The sequence below is a fragment of the Delphinus delphis genome, chromosome 18, assembly GCF_949987515.2.
Source record: "Delphinus delphis chromosome 18, mDelDel1.2, whole genome shotgun sequence".
Classification (NCBI taxonomy): domain Eukaryota; kingdom Metazoa; phylum Chordata; class Mammalia; order Artiodactyla; family Delphinidae; genus Delphinus; species Delphinus delphis.
Genome location: NC_082700.1, coordinates 27045941 through 27050877, shown reverse-complemented (window position 1 = coordinate 27050877; position 4937 = coordinate 27045941). Strand labels below are relative to the sequence as shown.

At 32.4% G+C, this 4937-nt stretch overlaps 1 non-coding gene across 1 annotated transcript; it reads left to right on the top strand.

Moving 5' to 3' along the window:
* Positions 1-4103: 4103 nt before the first annotated feature.
* Positions 4104-4209, top strand: LOC132413984 (U6 spliceosomal RNA). The gene has a single exon (XR_009516867.1). It is a non-coding gene; the product is annotated as a U6 spliceosomal RNA (small nuclear RNA).
* Positions 4210-4937: the final 728 nt, after the last annotated feature.

Here is a 4937-nt window from a genome sequence, read left to right as displayed (position 1 = left end):
TGAAGCTTTCCAATACGTCTTAGTGTTAGGTGACATGTCTTTCAAGTTTGTTCTTCTTTTTTCAAACTTGTTATTACTACTCTAGGTCTTTGATTTATATATCAGTTTTAGAATCATCTTGTCAATATCTAATAACAAAAAACCTGCTGAGATTTCGATAGAAATCACATGGAAGTTATAGATCAATTTAGGGAGAATTGCCATTTTAGCTGTATTGAGCCTTCTAAGCCCTAAAAAAAGTAAAATTCTCCACTTATTCAGGTCTTCTTTAATGCCTTTCAGCACTGATTTGAGTGTACAAGTGTTGCATATCTTTAGTTGGATTTATTCCTAATATTCCAAACTTTTGATAGTATTGTATTTTAATTTTAATTTCTTTATTTTTTGTGTATAGAAATATAATTGATATTTCTATAATAAACTGGCACACTACAAAAATGCTAAACGTAACTTCTTTGTTTTGAGTTATTTCTTTCTTTATTTATTTTTTAGATTCAGCAGATTTTTCTACTTAGAAAATCATGCAAATTCTAAATCCCTTCACTTTTCCAGTCTCCGGTCTCCACCTCCTCAACTCAGAAAGTTCATTAGTCTGTGCCCTTCTATTCCCTTCCTGTGTTGTTCCTGGAATATTTCTCTGCTTAGTAACATGGGACAACAGAAAATTATCTTGTCTGTTTCACTTCTCTCAGAAAATACTGTCCTTTTTGCATAATATTTAAAGTCATCTTGAGAATTTTTGTTTCATATATTTTACCCAGTTTCTTAGTTGTTTGAAGGAAGATAAATCTGTCCCCTGTTATTCCAGTCTGGCCCAAAGCAGAAATATGTAGTGTGTCTCAATCTATACAAGTATCCACCTCTTGTCCTCACATTTTTTTTATTAAAATATGATTCACATACCATAAAATCCATTGTTTCAAAGTATACAGTTGAATGATTTTTAGAATATTCACTTAATTGTCCAATAACCACCACTATCTAATTCCAGAACATTTTATCAACTCACAAAAGAAACCCTGCCAAACCTTAATCTACTTTCTGTCTCTATGGAGTTTTCTATACTGGCCACTTCATGTAGATAAAATTATGCACTATGTGGCCTTTGCCTCTGACTTCTTTCAATAAGCAGAATATTTTCAAGGCTTATCAATGCTATAGGATGAATTGGTAACTTAATTTTATGGCTAAATAATGTTGTGTTTTATGGATATATCACATTTTATTTATTCTTTAATCAATTGATGGATATTTAGGTGGTTTAGACTTTTTGGTTATTACAAGTAATGCTGCTGTTAACATTCATGTTCATAGTTTTGGGTTGATATGAGTTTTCAGTTAGTTTGAATATATGCCTGGGAGGGTAACTGCTGAATCATATGTTTAATTTTGGATAAACTGCCAAAATATTTTACAAATGACCTTGTTTTCCCTCTGCATTGCAGCCTAAAATCTTCCTTCCCTCAGTAAGCTGGAGCCAAGTTTTGTAGCAAACAATAACACAGGGTTCACATGGCTATATACAGATGGCACTCCACAGTGTGCATGGAAATAGAAGAAAAAAGAAAACAGTAGCACTAAATAAATTTCAGATTTTTGTAAAAAATGGAAAATCTTTGCCATCACAAAGTAGAGCATACTCTGGCATCACACTGCTTTACCTTGGTACTCAGGTGGAGAAAAGCAATGTGAACACTTAGGTGGTGAGTTTAGTTTGTAATAATATTCTTCTCTAGAGACAAAGAAACTAATAAAATGTCTTCTTTGTAAAGTACATGAAAGCTTCTCTGTGGTAAAATGATTCAATTGGGCCTATAGTTAGGAGAGTAGATTTTAAGTGTCCTCACCAATAAATAAATAGTAACTACCTGAGGTGATAGATATGTCATTTAGCTATATTATGGTAATCATTTCATATGTATACATCAAAAGATCATGTTGTACATCATAAATATATGAATCTTCCTCAACTTATCAACTTATGATGGGGTTACCTACCAATAAACCCATCATAAATTGAAAATATCATATGGTGAAAATGCATTTAATACACCTAACCTACCAAACATCATAACTTAGCCTAATTGACCTTAAACATGCTCAGAATACTTACATTAGCCTAAAGTTGGGAAAAATCATCTAATACAAAGCCTATTTTATAATAAATTGTTAAATATCTCATGTAATTTATTGAATTCTGCACTCAAAGTGAAAACAGGATGGTTGTATGGATACAGAATTGTAAGTGTATTGGTTGTTCACCCTTGTGATCACCTGCCTGATTGGGAGGTGCCACTGCTCAGCTGTGACTCTGTGCCTACTGCATTTCATTAGTCGGGATATTCAAAATTTGAAGTACACTTTTCACTGAATGCATGTTACTTTTGCACCATTGTAAATTGGAAAAATTGTGAGTGGGACCATTCTAAGTCAGGGACTGTCTGTATAAAATTTTTATTTAACAATCATACCTCAATGAAACTGGATAAATAGGGGGGTGGGCCTAGAACCTCTTGTTGCAAGAAATCAAGGCACTTTTAAAAATGCCTAGGTTAAGCCTTTGAAAAGGAAAAGAAAATCTCATTGACTTAATTGTGATTAAAAAAACAGTGATAATACTATTTTGTTGAAAGAAGTTGAGTAAATTAAAAGAATCATACACCTTTGACATTGACAGTGAAACTCCTTCAAATAGAAAAAGTGCTAAAAAGTGGTGGTAAAACATATATAATTTTCCCAAAATTTCATCAATAATGCTATATGTTGATCAGTGCAGGTCTGTGAGTCTTATGTTGAAGTTAATCTAATTATAAACCATGGGTTAGCTTTTCATTTTACTCCAACATAATATCTGGAAGAACATATGTGTTTGTAGAATGTTAAATTGTTAGAATATTCAGAAGGAAAATATTTGTTCTTGAAGAGGGAAAGGGATCCATGTTATATTGTTGAAATAGAATGTGAAATTCAGTGGATTCAAGGTAATTTCAGGGAATTCCCCTGGTTTGCAAAGAAATGGAAAATGCTGAAAAATTTTCAGAATTAAAAGGAATGAACTAACACAAGAATAGAGTAAGAGTTTATTGAAGCAGAATTAAGATCTCAGTAAAGGTAGAAACTGCTTGTCTATTCCCTTAATAAGAAGTCCCCCTTTATGCTAATAGCATTGTAATGGGACAACCCATGTGCAATGGAAAAATGCATTCATTCTAGGGGCACTCATTTGGTTTGGATAGCCTCACATTCAGGAATGGTTCAAGGAGAAAATGGGAGAGGTTATGACATTAAAAATAAATAAATAAATAAAAGGGAAAAATGCCTTGAGGAAAATATATTGAATTATAATAAAAAATAATCTAACGTCACCAATACACTAAAAGGAATTTGGGGGTATGTTGTATATATCGGTCAGAACCTTTGCAAGTATAAATCATTTGATTGTGTGTCCACATTTCAATCACTTGTTTGTACTTCATTATCTCCATATTTTGCTTTGGAAAGAGTAGGAGCCTATGCCAACAACACAGAGTATTTTGCATTGGAAATCTCCAAATCTAACCATTATGGCATGAATTCCTTGAATGCAGACACCAATTTTGTACAGTTGCTTATGGTATGCATAATGCTGCACAAGGCAATGTACTAAGTGTATTATTTTACACATAGGAAGTGCAAAATAATAATTTCTGAAGGATAAACAAATAGATAAATTTTCAGGACATTTAAATTTTACATGCAGAACACTGAATTTCAAACTAACTCAATTAACATTAATATACATACTATCACATTTTATAATCAGAAAAACTAATTAAAATAATGCATTGTAGCTTGAATCAAAAATATATCTTCTTCCAAGTTACCATATCATTTTGAGCATAGAGTTTGCCAATGTCATATTTGAAGCACTTTAAAGATCAATTTTTCTCTTTTTTTTTTTTTCCAAAATACAATATATAGAATTTTACATTGAAGGGAAAAAAAAATAGCTGACACATAGGGGAAAGAAATGATTGACTTTCCCCACCCAATGTCTGTTTGGATGGGCAGAGAGAAGCATGACATTACTGGAGAGGTGATGACATCTAAAATGATGTATCAGAGTACTTGCTTTGGCAGCACATATACTAAATTTGGACCGATACAGAGAAGATTAGCATGGTCCCTGCACAGGATGACATGCAAATTCATGAAGCGTTCCATATTTTGAAAGCAGTTCAAAGAGGGAAGATTATAGCAATACGAGTCTACCTCAAGAAACAAGAAAAATCTCAAATAATCTAACTTTACACTAAAGAAACTAGAGAAAGAAAAACAAAAAAAACCCCAAAGTTATTAGAAGGAAAGAAATCATAAAGACCAGAGCAGAAATAAATGAAACAGAAACAAAGAAAACAAAGCAAAGGTCAATAAAACTAAAAGTTGCTTCTTTGAGAAGATAAACAAAATTGAGAAACCTTTACCAGACTCATCAAAAAAAAAAAAAAAAAAAGAGAGAGGACTCAAATCAAAATTAGAAAAGAAAATGGAGAAGTTACAACAAACACTGCAGAAATACAAAGCATCCTAAGAGACTACTACAAGCAACTCTATGCCAATAAAATGGACAACCTGGAAGAAACAGAGAAATTTTTAGAAAGGTATAACCTTACAAGACTGAACCAGGAAGAAACAGAAAATATGAACAAACAAATCACAAGTAATGAAATTGAAACTGTGATTAAAAATCTTCCAACAAACGAAAGTCCAGGACCAGATGGCTTCACGGGTGAATTCTATCAAGTATTTGGAGAAGAACTAACACTGATCCTTCTCAAACTCTTCAGAAAATTGTAGAGGAAGGAACACTCCCAAACTCACTCTATGAGGCCACAATCAATCTGATACCAAAACCAGACAAAGATACTACAGAAAAAGAAAATTACAGACCAATATCA